The sequence below is a fragment of the Bombina bombina genome, chromosome 3, assembly GCF_027579735.1.
Source record: "Bombina bombina isolate aBomBom1 chromosome 3, aBomBom1.pri, whole genome shotgun sequence".
Lineage (NCBI taxonomy): Eukaryota > Metazoa > Chordata > Amphibia > Anura > Bombinatoridae > Bombina > Bombina bombina.
In genome coordinates, this window is record NC_069501.1 from 903,496,978 (window position 1) to 903,523,181 (window position 26,204).

Here is a 26,204-nt window from a genome sequence, read left to right on the forward strand (position 1 = left end):
GCCTGCCATGCTATGGTCACAGAGTGTCCGAAAAGTAGTGGGACCATGTATTCAGTCTTTGAGCTGCATCGGGTCTCAATGTAGTGATATATTGCTTGCTTTTGATGTGCGGTGTGGCCTTTTCCCTATCGCAGCATGCCTAAGAGCTTTCAAAGTCGGAGTCGGCTGATCTACCTAATGGAGGAGACAGATTAGAGGGGGATTGTTTGTTTCCAGCTCTGTGTATTATTCTTTTTTATTTAGGTGGACAGTATACTGCTAAGAACGATAAAACATGCATCCTATGCTAATACAGCAGCCTGGTGTAAGCAATACCTATTCGATTGGCTATAGTTAATCAGCTATAAGAACTGTTTTTTCTTTGTCTTCTTTTCTTTAGAAATGTTCAGTTATCGCTGAGTTGACAGTGATCTGTTTGTTATGTGTGTATCTGTTCCCTACTATCCCTCAGTATAATGTCCCTTACCGAGATTACAGAGCCTGATGTTTAGAGATCATGTAAATTTGTTCTGAATGACTTCATATCTTGTGTAAGTCCCTGATTACTAACAATGATCGCCCACATTTTCAGATCTCACTAGAACTGTTCCTGTTTTAATTCGAAAATGTTTATTAGGGGCTACCCTTGTCTATCTATTAGTTATGTACTCTAGTTATCAGAGCTCACAGTTTTAAAAGTTTTACATCTTGGATTATTTTACATGGGTTACCCTAACCCCTCAGTATAAGTTTATGGACTCTAGCTCAATCTATTTTTAGGAACAAAAAATGTCCACTTTGCTTTACAGGTTCTATTACTGGGCATGAGTCTTGTAACATTGAATAACTACTGCGGTCTGGAAAACCCAAGTGTATTCTAAAAGCTGAAACAAAATGTAAACTTGTAATAGAATCTAAACAGGCGGTTAGACACAATTCCCCTCTACTGGGTAGTTATATTGTTCTATGCTCTCTGCTATTTGCAGCTGTTTAATCAAAGTATATAACCATTTTATTACTCCTGATGGTGCTGGTTTAGTATTAACCTAGCCTATATAGAGTTATTTTATATATCTGTTCAAAGAGTAGACCTACATATTAACAATATTCCCCTCCCACCCCATATGTACTCATATCATAGCTACATTTTCTATTACTTCTAGTCTCTGGGACATAGAGTTATGCACAAGAAAAATACACTGAGGTTCCCTTATTCAGTCCCATAAGTGGTCTCCTACGGTACATAACTACCTCCCATTACATATATTTACTAATAGTGTTAGGAGGTCTAAGAGTGACCTCAGAAGATATTTGGAGGGTATAAAGTTTTGACAGCAGGAGTTATATATTGTAATAATATTGACATTTAGCATATGATTATGTAATGTTCCTCTTATTTGTTTTGTTCCTCTACCCTGATTATAGACAAATGTATTTTGCATGTTTTCTGACATATGCAATTTGTATGCCTGCACTGAACCTCAATAAAAAATATTTAAAAAAAAAAAAGAAAAGATCCGTACCGCCATCTGAGAGCAGTAGTTATGAGTTTTACGCAACAAAACTGTTACATAAAACTCATAACTAAAGTGTTACAAAGTACACTAACACCCATAAACTACCTATTAATCCCTAAACCAAGGCCCACCCGCATCGCAAACACTATATTTAAGTTATTAACCCCTATTCCACCGCTCCCTGACATGGTCACCACTATAATAAAGTTATTAACCCCTAAACCGCTGCCCTCCCGCATCGCAAACACTATTTAAATATTATTAACCCCTAATCTGCCATCTGCCCACATCGCCCCCACTATACTAAAGTTATTAACCTCTATTCCACTGCTCCCCAACACCACCACCACTATAATAAACCTATTAACCCCTAAACTGCAAGCCCCCCACAATGAAATATACTAAATTAAATTATTAAATCCTTAACTGAAAGCCCCCACATCGCAATAAACTAATTTAATCTAGTTACCCCTTTACCTAACACCCCCTTTTTTATATTAAAATTACAATTTCCCTATTTTAAATTAAATTAAAACTTACATGTCAAATCAAAAAAACTAACAATTTAACAAATATAACTATTAAACTAAAATTAAACGAACTACCAATTAAAGAAAACTAAAATACACATTAAAAAATCCTAACACTACTATAAAAATTACAAAAGTATCTAATTACAAAAAATACTAAATTACAAAAAATAACAAAAACTAAATTACGAAAAATAACAAACGAAATTATCAAAAATAAAAAAGAATTACACCTAATCTAATAACCCTATAAAAATAAAAAGCCCATCCAAAATAAAAATTAAAACCTAGCCTACAATAAACTACCAATAGCCCTTAAAAGGGCCTTTTGTAGGGCATTGCCCTAAGTTAGACAGCTCTTTTACCTGTAAAAAAAACACACCAACAGTAAAACCCACCACCCAACCAACCCCCCAAAATAATAAACCTAACTCTAACAAAAACCTAAGCTACCAATTGCCCTGAAAAGGGCATTTGTATGGGCATTGCCCTTAAAAGGACATTCAGCTCTTTTGCTTGCCCTGAAAAGGGCATTCAGCTATTTTAAGAAAAGCCCAAACCCTAATCTAAAAAAAAAACAGCCAAAAAAGTAAAAAAATCCCAACACTAACCCCAGAAGATCCACTTACAGTTCCTGAAGTCTGAAAATCCAGGTGGCGAGAGGTCTTCATCCAGGCGGTGAGGTCTGAAATTCTATTGGCTGATTTGAATATGCCAATAGAATTTCAATAGCTCTCATCCTATTGGCTAATTTGAACAGCCAAAAGGATTTCAGTAGCTCTCGTCCTATTGGCTAATTTGAACAGCCAAAAGGATTTCAGTAGCTCTCATCCTATTGGCTGATTTAAATTTCAAATATCAAATCAGCCAATAGGAATTCAAGGGACGCCATTTTGAAAAGACTCTCGTGCATTGAAGATTCAGTATACGGCGGCGACCGGATGAAGAGGATGCTATGCGCCGGATGTCTTCAGGATGTACCTGTTCCGCGCCGCTGGGATGAAGATAGAAGACGCCGCCGGGATGAAAATAGAAGATGCCGCCTGGATGAAGATAGAAGAAGCCGCCTGGATGGATGAAGACCTCGCGGCCTGGTTGAAGACCTCTCGCCGCCTGGATGTCAAGACTTCCGGAACTGTAAGTGGATCTTTGGGGGTTAGTGTTAGGATTTTTTAAACCTTTTTGGGTGGGTTTTTTTTTAGTTTAGGGTTTGGGCTTTTCTTAAAAGAGTTGAATGCCCTTTTCAGGGCAAGCAAAAGAGCTGAATGACCTTTTAAGGGCAATGCCCATGCAAATGTCCTTTTCAGGGCAATGGGTAGCTTAGGTTTTTGTTAGAGTTAGGTTTATTATTTTGGGGGGTTGGTTGGATGGTGGGTTTTACTGTTGGGGGTCTTTGTGTTTTTTTTCTGGTGAAAGAGCTGTTTAACATAGGGCAATGCCCTACAAAGGGCCCTTTTAAGGGCTATTGGTAGTTTATTGTAGGGTAGGTATTTTTATTTTGGGTGGGCTTTTTTATTTTTATAGGGCTATTAGATTAGATGTAATTCTTTTTTATTTTTGATAATTTCATTTGTTATTTTTTGTGATTTAGTGTTTGTTATTTTTTGTAATTTAGTATTTTTTAATTTTTGCAATTAGATACTTTGTATTTTTTATAGTAGTGTTAGGATTTTTTTAATGTGTATTTTAGTTTTCTTTAATTGGTAGTTAGTTTAATTTTAGTTTAATAGTTATATTAGTTTAATTGTTAGTTTAAACTTAGTTTTTTTAATTTGACAGGTAAGTTTTAATTTAATTTAAGATAGGGAAATTGTAATTTTAATATAAAGTTATGGGGCGTTAGGTTTAAGGGTTACTAGTTTAAATTAGTTTATTGCGATGTGGGGGGCTTTCGGTTTAGGGGTTAATAGTTTAATTTAGTTTATTTCATTGTGGGGGGCTTGCGGTTTAGGGGTTATTAGGTTTATTATAGTGGCGGTGGTGTCAGGAAGCGGCAGATTAGGGGTCAGCGATGTGGGGGGCGGCAGATTAGTGGTTAATAAAATTATGTAGGTGTCGGCGATGCCTCTGGGCGGCAAATTAGGGGTGTTTAGACGTGGTTATGGGGCGTTAGGTTTAGGGGTTACTAGTTTAAATTAGTTTATTGCGATGTGGAGGGCTTTCGGTTTAGGGGTTAATAGTTTAATTTAGTATATTTCATTGTGGGTGGCTTGCGGTTTAGGGGTTAATAGGTTTATTATAGTGGCGGCGGTGTCGGGAAGCAGCAGATTAGGGGTCAGTGATGTGGGGGCGGCAGATTAGTGGTTAATAAAATTATGTAGGTGTTGGCGATGCCTGGGGGCGGCAAATTAGGGGTGTTTAGACGTGGTTTTTATGTTAGGGTGTTAGGTTTAAACTTAACTTTTTTCCCCCATAGACATCAATGGGGCTGCGTTACGGATTCCGCGATCGCAGGTGTTAGTTTTTTTTCTAACACACTCTCCCTATTGATGTCTATGGGGAAAGCGTGCACAAGAACGTCAAAACAGTGCTTGTATTTTGTGAGGTATGGAGCTCAACACAACCATATCACACGCACAAGCCAACTGTTTAAAAAACTTGTAATGGCAGCGCTATGGAGGGTGAAATAACGCAACTTTTGTTGCGTTCGTTAAATATCCTCTAGCGCGCATAACTTGTAATCTACCTGAATATTAATAACATCATTTATCCAAGTAATGTATGTGCATTATAATATTAACAATAACAACTTTTAATAGTGTTTCTCTAAAAGGGATTGAACAAGCTTCAAAATTAAAAACTGAGCAGGCAGGCAGCCACTTCATGAAATGTGACATCAGAGCTTGCACTCACAGTAACATAACATATCCCAAGGAGTGGCATAGGGCTAGCAGGAGTCATTGTTGACAAAGATGCACAATATTAAGGATCTGATATTAGAACAACCAGGCAAAGAACATGTGCATAATGGATGATGATTTAGAGGGCGCTAGTGGAAGCTAAAGATATCTTAATACGTTACCTTAAATTAGTGTAAAAGAAGATTAGCCTTATTTAGACTGGATATGTCTATACGTGCACTTATATAGACTAGACCCCAAACTCAATATCTGAGGATATCTCAATTAGTAACTTTAGAGTTGTGTGAATATAGATTAGTCTTAAATTTACTGAATATGTTTATATGTGCAATTTTATAAAATTTACCCCAAACTCCCATACATATAAGACCACTCCTAAAAAATAACATATAAAAACAATCTCATATTACAATAAAATGATAAAGCAAAAATGAATTCCAACTGATTATGGATCATATAGCAGATAATGAATATTTATAAAATCAGTTTCATATATCTAAAACTCTCCAAATGAGCAAATCTGGATTACCTATGGCCTAGATTTGGAGTTTGGCGTTAGCCGTGAAAACCAGCGTTAGAGGCTCCTAACGCTGGTTTTAGGCTACCTCCGGTATTTGGAGTCACTCAAAATAGGGTCTAACGCTCACTTTTCAGCCGTGACTTTTCCATACCGCAGATCCCCTTACGTCAATTGCGTATCCTATCTTTTCAATGGGATTTTTCTAACTCCGGTATTTAGAGTCGTGTCTGAAGTGAGCGTTAGAAATCTAATGACAAAACTCCAGCCGCAGAAAAAAGTCAGTAGTTAAGAGCTTTCTGGGCTAACGCCGGTTCATAAAGCTCTTAACTACTGTACTCTAAAGTACACTAACACCCATAAACTACCTATGTACCCCTAAACCGAGGTCCCCCCACATCGCCGCAACTCGATTAAATTTTTTTAACCCCTAATCTGCCGACCGCCACATACGTTATCCTTATGTACCCCTAATCTGCTGCCCCTAACACCACCGACCCCTATATTATATTTATTAACCCCTAATCTGCCCCCCACAACGTCGCCGCCAGCTACCTACATTTATTAACCCCTAATCTGCCGTCCGCACGCCGCCGCCAGCTACATTATCCCTATGTACCCCTAATCTGCTTCCCTAACATCGCCGACCCCTATATTATATTTATTAACCCCTAACCTGCCCCCCACAACGTCGCCGCCACCTACCTACAATAATTAACCCCTAATCTGCCGACCGCAAAGAGCCGCCAGCTACATTATAGCTATGTACCCCTAATCTGCTGCCCCTAACACCGCCGACCCCTATATTATATTTATTAACCCCTAACCTGCCCTCCCTAACATCGCCGACACCTAACTTCAATTATTAACCCCTAATCTGCCGACCGAATCTCGCCGCTATTCTAATAAATGTATTAACCCCTAAAGCTAAGTCTAACCCTAACACTAACACCCCCCTAAGTTAAATATAATTTACATCTAACGAAATTAATTAACTCTTATTAAATAAATTATTCCTATTTAAAGCTAAATACTTACCTGTAAAATAAATCCTAATATAGCTACAATATAAATTATAATTATATTATAGCTATTTTAGGATTAATATTTATTTTACAGGTAACTTTGTATTTATTTTAACCAGGTACAATAGCTATTAAATAGTTAAGAACTATGTAATAGCTAAAATAGTTAAAATAATTACAAAATTACCTGTAAAATAAATCCTAACCTAAGTTACAATTAAACCTAACACTACACTATCAATAAATTAATTAAATAAAATACCTACAATTACCTACAATTAAACCTAACACTACACTATCAATAAATAAATTAAATACAATACCTACAAATAACTACAATGAAATAAACTAACTAAAGTACAAAAAATAAAAAAGAACTAAGTTACAAAAAATAAAAAAATATTTACAAACATAAGAAAAATATTACAACAATTTTAAACTAATTACACCTACTCTAAGCCCCCTAATAAAATAACAAAGCCCCCCAAAATAAAAAAATGCCCTACCCTATTCTAAATTACTAAAGTTCAAAGCTCTTTTACCTTACCAGCCCTGAACAGGGCCCTTTACGGGGCATGCCCCAAGAAGTTCAGCTCTTTTGCCTGTAAAAAAAAACATACAATACCCCCCCCCCCAACATTACAACCCACCACCCACATACCCCTAATCTAACCCAAACCCCCCTTAAATAAACCTAACACTAAGCCCCTGAAGATCATCCTACCTTGTCTTCACCATACCAGGTTCACCGATCCGTCCTGGCTCCGATATCTTCATCCAACCCAAGAGGGGGCTAGACATCCATCATCCGATGGCTGAAGAAGTCCAGAAGAGGGTCCAAAGTCTTCATCCTATCCGGGAAGAAGAGTAGATCCGGACCGGCAACCATCTTCTTCCAAGCGGCATCTTCTATCTTCATCCGATGAGGACCGGCTCCATCCTGAAGACCTCCACCGCGGACCCATCTTCATCCGGCGACGTCCAACTGAAGAATGACAGTTCCTTTAAGGGACGTCATCCAAGATGGCGTCCCTCGAATTCCGATTGGCTGATAGGATTCTATCAGCCAATCGGAATTAAAGTAGGAATATTCTGATTGGCTGATGGAATCAGCCAATCAGAATCAAGTTCAATCCGATTGGCTGATCCAATCAGCCAATCAAATTGAACTTGATTCTGATTGGCTGCGTCGGAGGTCTTCAGGATCCTGCCGCTCCGCTCCGGATGGATGACGATAGAAGATCCCGCTTGGATGAAGACTTCAATCGGATGGAAGACCTCTTCTGCCCCGCTTGGATGAAGACTTCGACCGGATGGAGGACCTCTTCTTGCTCCGCTTGGATCAAGACTTCGGACCCTCTTCTGGACCGATCGCTGAACCCGGTGAGGTGAAGACAAGGTAGGGAGATCTTCAGGGGCTTAGTGTTAGGTTTATTTAAGGGGGGTTTGGGTTAGATTAGGGGTATGTGGGTGGTGGGTTGTAATGTTGGGGGGGGGTATTGTATGTTTTTTTTTACAGGCAAAAGAGCTGAACTTCTTGGGGCATGCCCCGCAAAGGGCCCTGTTCAGGGCTGGTAAGGTAAAAAAGCTTTGAACTTTAGTAATCTAGAATAGGGTAGGGCATTTTTTTATTTTGGGGGGCTTTGTTATTTTATTAGGGGGCTTAGAGTAGGTGTAATTAGTTTAAAATTGTTGTAATATTTTTCTTATGTTTGTAAATATTTTTTTATTTTTTGTAACTTAGTTCTTTTTTATTTTTTGTACTTTAGTTAGTTTATTTCATTGTAGTTATTTGTAGGTATTGTATTTAATTAATTTATTGATAGTGTAGTGTTAGGTTTAATTGTAGGTAATTGTAGGTATTTGTATGTAATTAATTTATTGATAGTGTAGTGTTAGGTTTAATTGTAGGTAATTGTAGGTATTTGTATGAAATTAATTTATTGATAGTGTAGTGTTAGGTTTAATTGTAACTTAGGTTAGGATTTATTTTACAGGTAAATTTGTAATTATTTTAACTATTTTAGCTATTAAATAGTTCTTAGCTATTCTTAACTATTTAATAGCTATTGTACCTGGTTAAAATAAATACAAAGTTACCTGTAAAATAAATATTAATCCTAAAATAGCTATAATATAATTATAATTTATATTGTAGCTATATTAGGATTTATTTTTCAGGTAAGTATTTAGCTTTAAATAGGAATAATTTATTTAATAAGAGTTAATTAATTTCGTTAGATTAAAATTATATTTAATTAAGGGGGGTGTTAGTGTTAGGGTTAGACTTAGCTTTAGGGGTTAATACATTTATTAGAATAGCGGTGAGCTCCAGTTGGCAGATTAGGGGTTAATAATTGAAGTTAGGTGTCGGCGATGTTAGGGAGGGCAGATTAGGGGTTAATACTATTTATTATAGGGTTAGTGAGGCGGATTAGGGGTTAATAACTTTATTATAGTAGCGCTCAGGTCTGCTCGGCAGATTAGGGGTTAATAAGTGTAGGCAGGTGGAGGTGACGTTGTGGGGGGCAGATTAGGGGTTAATAAATATAATATAGGGGTCGGCGATGTTAGGGCAGCAGATTAGGGGTACATAGGGATAATGTAAGTAGCGGCGGTTTACGGAGCGGCAGATTAGGGGTTAATAATAATATGCAGGGGTCAGCGATAGCGGGGGCGGCAGATTAGGGGTTAATAAGTATAAGGTTAGGGGTGTTTAGACTCGGGGTACATGTTAGGGTGTTAGGTGCAGACGTAGGAAGTGTTTCCGCATAGCAAACAATGGGGCTGCGTTAGGAGCTGAACGTGGCTTTTTTGCAGGTGTTAGGTTTTTTTTCAGCTTAAACAGCCCCATTGGGGGAATCGTGCACGAGCACGTTTTTGAGGCTGGCCGCGTCCGTAAGCAACTCTGGTATCGAGAGTTGAAGCTGCGTTAAATATGCTCTACGCTCCTTTTTTGGAGCCTAACGCAGCCTTTATGTGGTCTCTCAATTCCAGAGTTATTTTTATGGTGCGGCCAGAAAAAAGCCGGCGTTAGCTTTTCGGGTCATTACCGACAAAATTCTAAATCTAGCCGTTAGTTAGTATAGCCAGCTAGATAGATAACATATACCATTAACCAATTAAAAATATATATTTAGAACCGCATACCACCATAAGCAAGAATATTATTGAGCCATTTTGATTATATATATTAGAACTTCATCCACTTCCAATTAAATATATCTTTAAGCTTGCTAGTAGAAGTTTGTATTGCAGGACATAAACAAACTTATGGCGCCACTTTAGAGAGCCGGGGTAAACACACTGTCTCTTATTGTAAGTCTCTTATAGCAAGTTTCCCACTTCAGAATGTGGTGGCATACATTAATATTGCAAACATATTTTTCTCAAGATTGCTAGTGAACTGTCCCACAGATTAGTGACACTTTGTATCAGCAGTTATAATTTACCTGCATGAGCTATGCTCCTAGCTCTTGTTTCTTACCGCAAGTTTTTCAGGCATGTGTTTGGCGTCTTGTGTAGCTCCTCTGTGGAGATCATGAATGGGCACCCTTTTAAAGGTCCTCAGTGAACCCTATTGGCTCAGACATTAGTGGCAATTGGTTAAGTTGGTATGCTTCAGATTTATTTAGACCATTAAAGGTGGTATGTTTTTGTAATAGACATTCATCAATAATATTTATATAGTTATATCCACTTACATAGCTGGAATCATATTTTATATCATAATAGTTTAGAATGTATTCTCATAGCTTTGACTTAATAGGGCTAGAAAGAGAAAATAATAATAATACATATTTTATAGTAATTATATTATCTTATTTTAATATTTGTCTCGGTATTTGAGCATATCTAGATAACCAGAAGTTCATATTCTTATCTTCTAGAAAATGATATTAAAATATGGTCTTATATATAAAAAAATAGAGAAATTTCATCTGGCTAAATATTGTTTTCCCTTTGAAATTATTTTGGTAAATTAGTTATTAGGTTCATTCTATACTTGGGCATATTTACATATACAGAAATTTATTAACCTAGATCTATTAGTCTTAAACTCGTCTACAATCAACTTTAGTGCAGTGATCTTATATTTTTTTTCAAAAAGAAATGGTGATAAGTCAAGTTCAGAATTTAAACCTCTAGGGTACAATGTGTCAAATCTGCAAATAAGTTTGGCTTCCTTAATAAGCAGTTTTTTCTCAACGTCATCCCCTCTCCAACTTTCTTTAATCCTACATATTCCCCAGTATTTTAGATCATTACATCTCCCTTTGTGTACATCTTGAAAATTTTTATATAAATGTGTTTTATCTATTTTGTTATCAATACAACATGTGTTCCCTAATTCTATCTCTTAATATCCTTTTTGTTTCACCTATATATATCAAATTACACGTGCATTGTAGTGCATAGATTATGTTTTTGTGTGTACATCTAATCAAATCTTTATTACTCTATTCTTCATTCGTGTTAGAAATAGTGATATTCTTCTTTTTTTGTACTATGGTGACATGCTCTGCATGTATAACATGGGGAAAAACCCATTTCTTTATTACCTTTTAGATCTAAATGTTTTTGTGATTTTTTATTTTTGTTTTTTCTATAATAGCTATTGGCTAGAATGGTTTTTAAATTTTGTGCTCTTCTAAATACAAATTTTGGTTTCGTGGATAGTAGCTCTCCTAAGAGTGGGTCTGCTTTAAGTAGATGCCAATGTTTTCTCACTATCTTCTTAATGATTACATGATCTGCACTATAGTCTGTTATAAATGGAATATTGATTTCTTTAGTTTTCTCATTATCTATAAAAACTTGCTCTTTGTCTTTGTATTCAATAAGTTTTTTTTCTGTCAATTGACTTTGTTTTCAAGACTACTTTATTTATTACATCTTTTCTATAGCCCCCAGAGCTAAACTTTTCTATAAGGGTAATGGCTTGATCTTCAAAATCCTCTATCCTTGAGCAATTTTTTCTTGTTCTTATACATTGTCCCAAAGGTATGTTCTCTTTCCATCTACTAAGATGGCAACTTTCTGCATGGATATAATTGTTGGAATCGACATCCTTAAAGGGAGTTTTTGTCTCTATCTTATTGTCTATTATCATTAGATCTAAATCTAAGAATGGCATCATTGATCTGCTATAGTTGTAAGTGAAGATCAGTCCTTTGTTGTTATTATTCATATCATTAAATAACTGTACCAATTGTGTCTCAGGACCTTTCCAAATCAATAGAAGGTCATCAATGTACCTATTGTAGAGTATGAGGTTTGCACCATAGCCATTGCCAGAGAAGAAAGATTCTTCCCAATCTCCCATAAAGAGATTGGCATAGCTTGGTGCAAACCTCGTACCCATGGCTGTTCCTTCTATTTGAAGGAAATATTTCCCTTCAAATGAAAAATACTGTAATTATTTTTCAAAATAAAGCTACTACTTTTAAGAATAAATTTGACTTGCTCTTTGGACATTGTCTGGTCTTTTTTCAGATATTTCTCTACTGATTTGATTCCCATCTTATGATCTATAATAGTGTATAGCACTGTGACATCACAGGTGGCTAAGATCATGTCTTGTTCCCATACTATATCTTCTATTATATTTAGGACCTGTGTGGAATCTTTTAAATATGAATTTTGACTTTTGACATGCTTTTGAAGAAATTTGTCCACATATTGGGAGAGATTCACGGACATAGACTTAATACCGGATATTATAGGCTTGCCTGGTGGATTGGAGAGGTCATTATGTATTTTAGGTAGGAAATAGAAGATGGGAATCCTAGGAAAACATGGCGTGAGATATTTGTATTCCCTTTCATTCAGGATTCCCATCTTCTTTCCCTCTGTTAATATTTTATTCAGCTTGGTTAAAAATTTACCAGTGGGGTTTAGGTCCAATTTTTTATGTTTTTTTGATTATTGAGTAATCTATGTGCTTCAGTAAAATATTGTTCTATGTTCATGACAACAATTCCCCCCCCTCTTGTCCGCTGGTTTGATGGTCACATTCTCATTTATTTGTAGATCTGTGATTATCTTTCTATCCCTTTTATTAAGAATTTTTTTTTTATATACTTTGAGGGGCAACTCTTCTTGATATCTTGTAACACAAGTTTTTTTAAAAGTTTCTATATTGCTTCCTTTTGCAAAGGTTGGATTAAACCTAGACTTTGGTTTAAGATCTGTGTGTTGAAAGTGCTTTATTTGTGTATTATTTGTATTCATGTTTGCCACAATCTGTCTCTCCAATGGTTGTTTAATGAAAAATCTCTTTATTGCGTATTGTGTATGAAATGTATTCATCCTTATAGTGGGTGAAAAAGGAGAGTCCTAACAATAGAACTCTTTCTTCTTCCTCTTTTAATTTTATCTTACTGATATTGAAGATGCATTGTTTCTGTGTTTGTATATTTTATTTTTTATCTCCATCTTTTTGACTCGTTTACTGATCCCTTTTCCTCTCTTTCCTCTTGTGCTCTTTTTCTTGTTTGCATAGGTTTTCTTTCTTCCTCCCACTCTCTCCTTAAAAGATCCCTGGAGGTTCCCTCCCCTAGAGGGCTTTTCTCTAAAAAAAAACTATATAAGTGCACGTATAGACATATCCAGTCTAAATAAGAGTAATTCTCTTTTACACTAATTTAAGGTAAAGTATTAAGATATCTTTAGCTTCCCCTAGTGCCCTCTAAATCCTTATCCATTCTGTTCTTAAATCATATAACACACTTTGGAGGAAGGTGTGTTTTTAGAAGGGTCTGATATCTATCTTTTTGGCTAACGCAGTACTTACTTATATTATTCTTCTATATACATTTTTTTTCTCTCAAGTAACTGCTGCGCCATCTCCATAATATGGAGGACATTTTTTACTTTAGGGACAAAATTATTAATTAATTAAAAGAAGATTTAAAAACCAATGTGGGGCATAAATCCACAATAGATCATTTAAATGAGACTATGAAAGAATTAGAAAAGACACTAATAAAAGAATTAAAACAAAAAATGGAGTTAGTATTTCTTAATAGATATCCTAGTAAGGGAATTATCCCAAGAGGACTACAGATAAGTAAAACATGTACTTTCCCCTTAAGTAAAATCTTAGAAAAAGAATGGGAGGAAGTCCTAAAAAAGCCTCCAATTATCTAATTGAGATACTAAAACGTTCAAGAAAAGAAACTCTAACACAAATGGAATCAGACTTATCAGAATTAAAAGAAAAATTGAAAAATAGGAAGTTAGAAACAGAAAATAGAGAAAGGCAGAAAGTCATTATAGAAAGGCTAGATATATTGAATAAAGATTTATTACGTACCAAATGGAGGAAAATGGAAAGGGATATTACTGACAGTGAAAATAATGAGATCCAAATAGAAAATCCATCAAAACCAATAGAGGATAGAAGTATTGCAAGGGATATCCCAATTAGACAAAACCAGAGGGTAAGGCAAGACTCATGGATAGAGGTAAAACATCAAAGAAGAAACTATAATAAAACTTGGGAAAATAGGGATAGAAACACACAGCAAGAGCACACCAATGGTTATCATAATAGCTATAATACTAATGGCTACCACAATAACAGTTATAGTAATACCAATTATAATGGCAACTACAGGAATAACTATAATAGGAACTATTATCCAAGACATAAGTTTTCAGGATCAAATTATTCCAGCTATCCAAATAGAAATGATCAAGGTCATAGTTATGATAAAGATTATGAACAATACCAATATGAAAGAAATTATGGGAAATATCAACAAGATTGGAGGGCACAGAATGAGAAACAATTTCAGAACAGACAGAGAAATAGATGAGCAGACCAGAAAAAAAACTTTAACTATATCCCCATGAGAAAAAGATTTAAACCACTTAAAGGGACAGTCAAGTCCAAAAAAACTTTCATTTTTCAAATAGGGCATGTAATTTTAAACAACTTTCCAATTTACTTTTATCAACAATTTTGCTTTGTTCTCTTGGTATTCTAGTTGAAAGCAAACCTAGGAAGGCACATATGATAATTTCTAAGCCCTTGAAGGCCGCCTCTATTTTATTTACTTTTCACAGCAGGGGAGAGCAAGCTCATGTAGGCCATATAGATAGCATTGTAATCAGGCCTGTGGCTAGTGGCAGACACTGCACTAATTGGCTAAAATGCAAGTCAATAGATAATAACTAAAAGTCATGTGATTAGGGGCGGTCAGAAGATGTTTAGATACAAGTTAATCACAGAAGTAAAAAGTGTATTAATATAACAGTGTTGGTTTTGCAAAACTGGGGAATGGGTAATAAAGGGATTATCTATCTTTTTAAACAACAAAAATTCTGGTGTTGACTGTCCCTTTAATGAATATGATAATCAGATAGATCTGACACATGAAGATAAGGTTTTTTTTTTAGAGAAAATCCCTCTAAGGGAGGGCACCTCCAGGGATCTTTTAAGGAGAGAGTGGCAGGAAGAAAGAAAACCTATGCAAACAAGAAAAAGAGCACAAGAGGAAAGATAGGAAAAGGGATCAGTAAACGAGTCAAAAAGATGGAGATAAAAAATAAAAATATATAAACACAGAAACAATGCATATTCAATATCAGTAAGATAAAATTAAAAGAGGAAGAAGAAAGAGTTCTATTGTTAGGACTCTCCTTTGCACCCACTATAAGGATGAATAAATTTCATACACATATACATGCAAAAAAAATTGTAAGGAATTTAGCAATAAAGAGATTTTTCATTAAACAACCATTGGATAGACAGATTGTGGCAAACATGAATACAAATAATACACAAATAAAGCACTTTCAACACACAGATCTTATACCAAAGTCTAGGTTTAATCCAACCTTGCAAAAGGAAGCAATATAGAAACTTTTGAAAAACTTGTGTTACAAGATATCAAGAAGAGTTGCCCCTCAAAATATACAAAAACAATCTTAATAAAAGGGATAGAAAGATTATCACAGATCTACAAATAAATGAGAATGTGACCATCAAACCAGCATAACAAGGGGGGGGGGATTGTTGTCATGGACACAGAACAATATCTTACTGAAGCACATAGATTACTCAATAATCAAAAAACATCTAAAAAATTGGACCTAAACCCCACTGGTAGATTTTTAACCAAGCTGAATAAAATTTTAACAGAGGGAAAGAAGATGGGAATCCTGAATGAAAGGGAATACAAATATCTCATGCCCTGTTTTCCTAGTATTCCCATCTTCTATTTCCTACCTAAAATACGTAATGACCTCTCCAATCTGCCAGGGAGGCCTATAATATCCAGTATTAACTCTATGTCCGTGAGTTTCTCCCAATATGTGGACAAATTTCTTCAAAAGCAAGTAAAAAGTCAAAATTCAAATTTAAAAGACTCCACACAGGTCCTAAATATAATAGAAGATATAGTATGGGAACAAGACATGATCTTAGCCACCTGTGATGTCACATCGCTATACACTATTATAGATCATAAGATGAGAATCAAATCAGTAGAGAAATATCTGAAAAAAGACCAATGTCCAAAGAGCAAGTCGAATTTATTCTTAAAAGCATTAGCTTTATTTTGGAAAATAATTATTTTTCATTTGAAGGGAAATATTTCCTTCAAATAGAAGAAACAGCCATGGGTACGAGGTTTGCACCAAGCTATGCCAATCTCTTTATGGGAGATTGGGAAGAATCTTTCTTCTCTGGCAATGGCTATGGTGCAAACCTTGTACTCTACAAGAGGTACATTTATGACCTTCTATTGATTTGGAAAGGTCCTGAGACACAATTGGTACAGTTATTTAATGATATGAATAATAACAACAAAGGACTGATCTTCACTTACAACTATAGCAGATCAATGATACCATTCTTAGATTTAGATCTAATGATAATAGACAATAAGATAGAGACAAAAACTCCCTTTAAGGATGTCGATTCCAACAATTATATCCATGCAGAAAGTTGCCATCTTAGTAGATGGAAAGAGAACATACCTTTGGGACAATGTATAAGAATAAGAAAAAATTGCTCAAGGATAGAGGATTTTGAAGATCAAGCCATTACCCTTATAGAAAAGTTTAGCTCTGGGGGCTATAGAGAAGATGTAATAAATAAAGTAGTCTTGAAAACAAAGTCAGTTGACAGAAAAAAACTCATTGAATACAAAGACAAAGAGCAAGTTTCTATAGATAATGAGTAATCTAAAGAAATCAATATTCCATTTATAACAGACTATAGTGCAGATCATGTAATCATTAAGAAGATAGTGAGAAAACATTGGCATCTACTTAAAGCAGACCCACTCTTAGGAGATCTACTATCCCCGAAACCAAAATTTGTATTTAGAAGAGCACAAAATTTAAAATCCATTCTAGCCCCTAGCGATTTTAGACAAAACAAAAATAAAAAATCACAAAAAGATTTAGATCTAAAAAGGTAATAAAGTAACGGGTTTTTACCCATGTTACACATGCAGAGCATGTCACCATAGTACAAAAAAGAAGAATATCACTATTACTAACACTAATGAAGAATATAGTATTAAAGATTTGATTAGATGTACACACAAACACATAATCTATGCACTATAATGCCCATGTAATTTTATATATATAGGTGAAACGAAAAGCATAGTAAGAGATAGAATTAGGGAACACTTATGTTGTATTGATAACAAAATAGATAAAACACATTAATATAAACATTTTCAAGATGTACACAAAGGGAGAAGTAATGACCTAAAATACTGATGAATATGTAAGATTAAAGAAAGTTGGAGGTGGGAGACGTTGAGAAAAAACTGCTTATTAAGGAAGCCAAACTTATTTACATATTTGACACACTGTACATTTCTTTTTGAATAAAAATATAAGATCACTGCACTAAAGTTGATTGTAGACGAGTTTAAGACTAATAAATCTCTGGATATGTAAATATGCCCAAGTATAGAATGAACCTAATAACTAATTTACCAAAATAATTTCAAAGGGAAAACAATATTTAGCTAGATGAAATTTCTCTATTTTTTTATATATAAGACCATATTTTAATATAATTTTCTAGAAGATAAGAATATGAACTTCTGGATATCTAGATATGCTCAAATACTGAGACAAATATTAAAATAAGAGAATATAATTACTATAAAATATGTATTATTATTATTATTTTCTTTCTAGCCCTATTATGTGAAAGCTATGAGAATAAATTCTAAACTATTATGATATAAAATATGATTCCAGCCTATAATATGTAAGTGGATATAACGATATAAATATTATTGATGAATAACCTGAATGTCTATTACAAAAACATACCACCTTTAATGGTCTAAATAAATCTGAAGCATACTACCTTAACCAATTGCCACTAATGTCTGAGCCAATAGGGTTCACTGAGGACCTTTAAAAGGGTGCCCATTCATGCCTGTAATCTATCTTGATAAAGCCCATCAAAGGGTGAAACGCGTTGATGGTATACAGGCTGAACATTTCTGACTACTAACTTACAGGCACAAGTCTACAGATAACTTCTGATCCAGTGTCTATTCTTTGGAACATTGTGGGACATTTAAAAATAACCTGGGTTATAATATATGCTTTATCCAACACTACTTGCGTGCTATTAGCACTAAGTGCAAGGAGACTTTTGTTGCAATCTTTTAAGGTTGCTATTACTTTTGGAAAAGTTCTTTTGTATCCAATCCAGCTTCTAACTAGAACTGCTACATAGTGGATCAGAGCTGTGATGTAAGGGAAAGTCACATGATCTCCACAGAGGAGCTACACAAGACGCCAAACACATGCTTGAAAAACTTGCGGTAAGAAAAAGAGCTAGGAGCATAGCTCATGCAGGTAAATAATAACTGCTGATACAAAGTGTCACTAACCTGTGGGACAGTTCACTAACGATCTTGAGAAAAATATGTTTGCAATATTAATGTATGCCCCCACATTCTGAAGTGGGAAACTTGCTATAAGAGACTTACAATAAGAGACAGTGTGTGTTAACCCCGGCTCTCTAAAGTGGCGCCATAAGTTTGTTTGTGTCCTGCAATACAAACTTCTACTAGCACATCTTAAAGATATATTTAATCAGAAGTGGATGAAATTCTAATATATATAATCAAAATGGCTCAATAATATTCTTGCTTATGGTGGTATGCGGTTCTGAATATATATTTTTAATTTAATGTATTTATGGCAAATTTTTCAAGAAACATTACCACTGTTAGAACATACAATTTAAACGAAAAACTAATATTTCTCCTACATTCCTTGTAGTTTAACTAAAATGTAACAAAATATATATGTACAAACTTTGCACACATTGCTTGATATTGTCTGAAATAAAATACAACTTAGTGCAGAATGGTATATTTTTTTGCATAGCCTCCAAAATAATCATTTAATAGTCTCTGCTCAGGTCCAGCAGTGCTCTGTGTGTCCCTTCAATTGTATTAAGTTCATACAGTAAACCAATACTAACAATACCAACTCAAATTTCATGCTATTTAAATCAATCAAGAACTGATGTCCATTACGATGGACATTACATTTGAAAGAAAATCCTGTGTTCTCTATATTGGAAACATATATAAAATAACCTTTTTAAAGGGGACATAAAACCCAAAATTCTTTTTCATGATTTAGGTAGAACATACAATTTTAACCTGTATATATTTATTTATAAAGTATGTTTTATTGAAAAACTCAAAACATTGTATACAACATGTAAAGTTTCACTTTTTTTTTTAATTTTCAGTGCTATTCCTGGCAGCTTGTGCCATGTTTGAGGTTACTGCTGAGTTTCGCAGCACCTTTATAAAGTCTGTGTCCATATAGGCCCTCTGGCCAAACAAACATAAACAGAAGTACGTAACAGTGAGAATTGCATAGAAACAATCACACATTAAGTCTCATGTAAAAGAAGATAGTTTTTGCAACTTCAAGGTAACATCACTAAAAGGAAAAGAGTCATAGGTTCACCCATTAAAACATTTTTTCAGATATTTAGTTATACATAGTTTGTGGTCCCTCACTTCCCAAATTTGCTATTGCGTGCATCGTGTCTTTCTTTCTTTCCCCTGCGTAGCAAGAGGGCGGATATGTTATGTCAGCGGTCATGTCTCTTTTCCTGTGGTGTAGTGTTCTATAGTGGGTTGATGTCAGTGGTCGGTGTTGTTCTGCTCCCACTGCTGCAGCATTAGGTCATGTATGTCTGCTGTACCCTGCTGTATATGGTGGTACCTCTCTAGCTGCAGCAGGGTGTCTATCTGTCTCCTCCACTCCTCTATAGATGGTACCGTCTTTGTTTTCCAATATTTTGGAATAAGCATTTTTGCACTATTCAACATGACCAAGAGTAATGCCCTGCTCTGTTTGGTCTCTAGTTTAGGTAGCGACAGGTACAGGATAGTTTTTGGGCTGTTTTGTAATGGTTTCCCTATTTTGTGAGCTATGTGGTGGAAGACATTCACCCAGTACAAGTCAAGTTTGGGGCAGGACCACCAAATGTGTGCTGGCGTGCCCTCTTCCCCACAATCTCTCCAACACCTCCCTGATGCTGTCTTGTAAATGCAGTGTAGCCTGCTAGGTGTGAGGTACCATCTTAATATAAACTTATAGCTTGCCTCTTGTACTCGCACGGAAACTGAGGCTTTTTTGGTAATCTGAAATTCGGCTTGCCACTCTGTATTTTCTATCTCCATTTGTAATTCTTTTTCCCATGCCCTTACATATGTGGGGTAGTGGGGGTATTGATGTCCTCCATTATTAGTAGTTTATATGCCAGTGAGATAGCGTGGGCCGTGGGGGTGTCTCGTGTGCACAAGTTTTCAAAGGCTGTCTTCTGCCTCGTAAACAAACCTTTAGAGCGGTGCGCTGCGAGGAAGTGGTTAATCTGTGAGTATGCTAGCCAATTCATATGCGTTCCCAGTACTGTTTCTTGTATGTCTGCTAGTGGTGCAAGTTTGTCCCCTTCTAAGAGGGATGAGAGTGTCATATCGCTGAAGGAAGACCCTGGGTCCACATCCTTTGGCTTGCAGTTCCAAGGCATTTCAGGATTCTGATACATGGGGGTTAGTGGTGCGTATGTGGAGGAAATATTTGTGGAAGTGCGTTAGATTTTATCCCAGTGCGTGTTAAAGTCTATTAGTAATGGATATGTGGAGGTGGCTGGGGACCTGTGTTTCTCTGAAACCCAGGCCTGGAGGCCTGCATTTCATGTGGCAAGGATGTCGCAGTCTAACTGCACCCACTCCTTGTTGGGGCACCAATCTAGTAATCTCTGTAATGTGGTGGCTTGTTTGTAAGTATATATGTTGGGGACTCCAAGGCCCCCTCTGTCTCTAGGGAGATATAGAGTTCTCTTTGCTATCCTGGGCCTAATGTTTCCCCATATGTATTGTTCCAGTATGTTTTGTAGTTTATGTAGGTAATTTGTTGGCAGTGGAATTGGGGTGGTCTGGAGTAAGTATAGTATCCTTGGGACTACGTTCATTTTGATAACGTTAATTCTCCCTACCCATGAAATTGTCTTCTTTTTCCAACTAGAAAGGTCCGATACCAGCGTGTGTTCCAGTATTTTGTAGTTGGCTTGAAAAAATACCTGTGGGTCTGGTGATAAGTGTATGCCTAAATACCTCATTTTAATCTGTTGTGTTCGAAGTGGGCAGTCTTGAAGTGTCTCTGATAGAACATTGGGGTCATATGTGATATTCAGCAGCTCGGATTTAGTTGTATTAAGGTGAAAATTTGATACCGGGCCATAGTCCCTAAACACCTCTAGGACCCTGGGCATAGAGGTTTCCGCTTTGGTTAATGTGAGTAGGACATCATCCGCATAAAGCGCGAGCTTGTGCTCACTTAAGTTCACAGAGATCCTTGATATCAGTGTGTCCTCTCTTATTTTCTGGGCCAGCACCTCTATAGTTATAGCGAAAAGGATCGGTGAGAGGGGACAGCCCTGTCTCGTTCCATTATAAATGTAAAACTTATCAGATAGTAGTCCGTTAACCTTGACCCGTGCTGTTGGGCGCCTATATAATGTAAAGATTTGGGAGATAAGGGAGTCGCTGAATTTCATTTTGTGCAGAACTGCTTTTAGAAAAGGCCAATGTACCCTGTCAAAAGCTTTCTCTGCGTCTGTCGACACAAAGATTGACGGATTTTGTTTTGCTGGGCATAAGTCATCAGTTGTAGGACCTTTAATGTGTTGTCCCTCGCCTCCCCCCCAGGGACAAAACCCACTTGGTCCGGGTGTATCAGTTTAGGTAGGTATTTATTAATTCTGGTGGCCAGGATCTTAGCGAAGATTTTAATGTCAGAGTTCAAAAGAGAAATGGGGCGAAAATTTTCTTGTTTATTTGGGCTTTTGCCTTGCTTAGGTAGGACTGTAATATAAGCCTCTAACATGTTGTCTGGGAAACCCCCCTCCTTTAATAATGAGTTAAATAGGGATATTAGTGGTGTAGACAGGCGGTGAATAAAGGTTTTATAGTATTTAATCCCCAAACCGTCTGGTCCGGGGCTCTTGCCATTTGGCATGGATTTAATGGCAGTTATGATTTCATCTTTTGTGATTGGTAAATCTAAAGCCTTGGTGCTTTCCATGTCAAGTGTGTGTAGAGTCACCCCCTCCAGGTAACTATCTACGTCTTGCAGGTCACAGTCATTCCGTATGTTATATAGTTTACCATAGTATTGTCTGAATGTCTCCGCTATTTTGATGCTATCCCTGTGCATGTCTCCTGCTGTATCTACTAACTTGTGCACATGCGTTGTTAGTTGTTGGCGTTTTAGCGCTTTGGCCAGTGAGGACCCTGATTTGTTGTTTACATCAAAGTATTTTTGTTGTAGTATTGCGGCTTTGTGTTGATATTCCCTAATGTAGTGATTGTTAAGCTCGTGTCTGGCTTTGGTTAAATTTTTTAGGAAGATTGGGGAGGTCGGATCTTGTTTGTGTTGGGTCTCCCAGTATCTTATTTTAGAGAGGGTGGAGTTCACAAACTGTCTGTCATTTTTTATTTTTCTCGCTTTGTGCTTAATGAACTCCCCCCTGACTACGCATTTGTGTGCTTCCCATGTCATTGCTGTTGATGTGTCAGCAGGTGTGTTTTCCCTGAAGAAATGTCCTAGTGTTTCGTCAATGCCTATCTGAACCAATGGGCTAGTTAGCTCGGTTTCGTTGATCAAGCACTTCACTGGGGCGTGGTCAGACCATGTTATTGGCAGTATTTCAACTGTCTCCACCATAGTTAGTCCGATCTGGTCCGTCACTATGTAGTCAATTCTGGTGTATGTGTGGTGTGGGTGCGAGTAAAATGTGAAGTCTGTGGCGTCTGGGTGTTCTGTTCTCCATATGTCATGTATTTTTAGTAGTTGCAATTGGGAGTTTATTGATTTTATAACTTTCATTGGTGTGCTTGTCTTCCCTGTTGATGTGTCTCGAGTAGGGTCTAATGGCAGGTTAAAGTCGCCCGCAATAAACAACACCCCTTTCATATGTTCGAGTAGTAGCTGTGTGACCTGCCTAAAAACTAGGTGTTGTCCCTGGTTGGGCAGGTAGACATTAACCAGCGTGGCATATGTGTTGAAGAGAAGCCCTATCACTATTAGGTATGTTCCCTTAGGGTCCTTTATAACATGCTTTGGCTGAAAGATTACAGAGTTTTTGAGAAATATACCAAACCCCCCCTTCTTAGATGACCCTGAGGCGAAAAAGGAGGTCTTATATTTGTTGTTCATGTACTTAGGTTCCCTTCCCTTTATAAAGTGAGTCTCTTGTATGAAGAGTAGGTCCCCTTTGGCTTTGTGTAATTGGCGAAATGCTATTGACCTTTTTTCGGGGCTGTTAAGGCCCTTGGTGTTTATGGATATCAGGGACAGGGTTTGTCCCTGCGGGTCTCGTTGGTCTGTCATGTTACTGTTCCCCCTACTCTGAAATGTTTTGAGGCTATGCAGTGTTGTGGTTCTCGCCTACGGTTGGGGGAACATAGGTAATCCAGATTTGTTCATTTGGAGAGTTTTATATTTATATATAAAAAAATGATTTTATAAATATTCATTATCTGCTATAGGATCCATAATCAATTGGAATTCATTTTTGCTTTATCATTTTATTGTAATATGAGATTGTTTTTATATGTTATTTTTTAGGAGTGGTCTTATATGTATGGGAGACGTCCCAAATTTTACTACTGTGAATGTATATTAATGACTGAAGTACCTTTGTAAATAAATTTCTGATACACATTGCCTATTTAGTTTGGGGTCAAATTTATAAAATTGCACATATAAACATATCCAGTAAATTTAAGACTAATCTATATTCACACCACTCTAAAGTTACTAATTGAGATATCCTCAGATATTGAGTTTGGGGTCTAGTCTATATAAGTGCACATATAGACATATCCAGTCTAAATAAGGCTAATCCTCTTTTACACTAATTTAAGGTAACATATTAAGATAGCTTTAGCTTCCCCTAGCGCCCTCTAAATCATCATCCATTCTGTTCTTAAATCATATAACACACTTTGGAGGAAGGTGTGTTTTTAGAAGGGTCTGATATCTATCTTTTTGGCTAGCGCAGTACTTACTTATATATTCTTCTATAAAGGACATGTGCATGCCTGTCCATTTTATAACTCCTGCAACATAATGATGCTGACTGAGCTTGCCACACAGAACTTCCTGAAAGCTGCAGGTTTGTGTTCTCCTAAGGAGTGAGTACTGAAAGATTAAATTGGCAGCATGGGACATAATATTAAGTAAAACTCGATATGTGTAAATGATCATATTCAGTAAACTACGTTTTATTAACTTGCATGGTGTAATTCAAAGAATAATAATCTTTGTTCCAGAGCTGTCCTGTCACAAACTCCTTATGTGACACACATTTGCTGTCAAATGTCATTTTAACCAGTCATATTACTGGCATAGTGCCACATCTATCCCTTTTAACTCTTTAAATGACATTTTAACAGTGGAAAGTGGATTTAAATATGATGAAAAAGAGGAGCAATGGGATGTCATCAAATATGCAAATTAGCGTACATTATGAAGTATTGTTTCACAGCTTCTTTAAGATGAATTATAAATGTATTCAGCTACTGTACTTCCTGTCAAATATACCGGAATCAAACTGGCATTTCTGTATTTTGCTGAAATTACATTATACTACAAGTGCAAACGTTCTTATAATTTGCTAAAAAAAAAAAAAATAGATCTTACATTCAAAACACAGATTAGACATGAATGAAGCTTACAAGTGTTTGCAAGCTAATAATACCTTTTACTGATCTTTGAAGTGTGCCACATATTCATTTCATCGTTCAACAGCCTGAATGTATAAAGATTTGTTCTAACAGCTCATTTTAATCTCTTCTATTGGTTCAACAACATGGTAAAATCCCTGGTCAAAAATCTCACATACAGCTATCTGATACTGCTTTAATCAACTCTCACAAACGCAGGCTGATAACTGAACTCCAAACATGTCATAAACAATGTACTAAAACCTCAGTATGAATTCCATTAATGCAACAAATGAATAGAGCTTAGCCTTTCTGTGTAGACCAATGTAATAAAATGTAATTTGGACTAATCTGCTCAAAAGAATGCTTTCTGTTTGAAGATGACATTCTCCTGTCACAGGAAAAGTAATTGCTTGTTGACTACAGTGAGGACGTTGTTGAATTCAGTGCTCTATTCTGGATGCACCTTGCAGGTGTCTCAGAGCTTCACAATCCATCCTATTGTTTGAACGCAAATGCTAGAAGCACAAATATTAAAATAGAAAGTGGGCTTCTAATGAACATTGCTGATCCTAAGTGGAATTTAGAGAAACTTAATACGGTTGAGATGTGGAAGGTCTGATACATAGATGAGTCATTAGTTTAACATTTGTTTCTGAAGATCAGGTTTCCTAGATGTAGCTAAACTAAAAGACCTGAAGAAAAGGATATTTTAATACACACATGCCTGTCATTCCTTTACATATGTAAGGTCCAAATAGCTCAGTTTAACTAGAACATGGACGTGATTCGAATGTGAGAGGGTTTACAGCTGATGTTACAACTCATATTTACAGAAAATTACATTTATAATTTGTTTATTATTAAAATAAGGTATATCAGGAAATGGAGGCAATGCTTATGACTTGCAAGAAGCACAAGTTTTGTTTCTAAACAAAAATTATATTTCCAGCATTCTTAATGCAATTTAATTATATGTATTTCTTACCTACATTTCCTCTGTTCCTGATAAAAACTGATTGGGATAAAGGTTCACAGTTCGTGCAGCTTAAGCTTTCATTTGTGTACCTTACTATAGGCTAGATTACGAGTTTTGCGTTATGAGTAAAAAAGCAGCGTTACGCCTCATAACGCTGCTTTTTTACTATCGCTGATATTACGAGTCTTGTAGGTACAGCTGTCCCGCACACTTTTTTGGCCATACCGCAAATTAACTTACGCAATTTTCGTAAAGTCTTTTTTCAATGGGACTTCCATTGCGCCGGTATTACAAACTTTTTTTTTTAGGCCAAAAAGTGAGCGGTACAGCCTATCCCGCAAGATTCATAACGCATTCTAAAGTCAGTAGTTATGAGTTTTACACTACAAAGCCATAGCATAACACTCATAACTAAAGTGCTAAAGAGTACACTAACACCCATAAACTACCTATTGACCCCTAAACCAAGGCCCTCCCACATCACAAACACTAAAATTATTAACCCCTAATCTGCCGCTCCAGACATCGCCGCTACTAGAATA